The sequence below is a fragment of the Chaetura pelagica genome, unplaced genomic scaffold, assembly GCF_000747805.2.
Source record: "Chaetura pelagica isolate M959 unplaced genomic scaffold, ChaPel_1.0 scaffold911, whole genome shotgun sequence".
Taxonomy (NCBI): domain Eukaryota; kingdom Metazoa; phylum Chordata; class Aves; order Apodiformes; family Apodidae; genus Chaetura; species Chaetura pelagica.
The window spans coordinates 394,340-394,736 of record NW_009952354.1 but is presented as its reverse complement, the minus strand read 5'-3'; positions in this window follow the sequence as shown (position 1 = coordinate 394,736).

Sequence of the window (397 nt, the reverse complement as noted above, 5' to 3'; positions counted from 1 at the left end):
TCCCCCCCTGCCAGGCCTGGCATCTGGAGCTGGAGGCTCCTGCTGCCAAGGCTGGGGCTGGCACAGGGCTGGGGCCATCCCAGGTCACAGCAGCTCGCCTGCTGCAGAGCAGCTCTGCCAACAAAAGCAAGGGCAGCTCAACGCCCAGCTCCACCCAGCACCCCCAGCCTGCTCCCCAAAGCCCCCTCCTGGTGTCCATCAGCAGGCAGGGGTTAACCATCCCATGGATGCGGGTACTCCTGGGCTCTGGGATAACTCATGGATCCCAGCCATGGGAGGAGGCTTCCCGGCAGTCCCTGGGTGCTGGTGCAGGCAGGAGCCTCTGAGCACCCTGTCTGAGCACCACCCAGCACCTCAGAGCAGCCTGGTGGCCCAGGACCCCCCCCCCGCCCCCTCC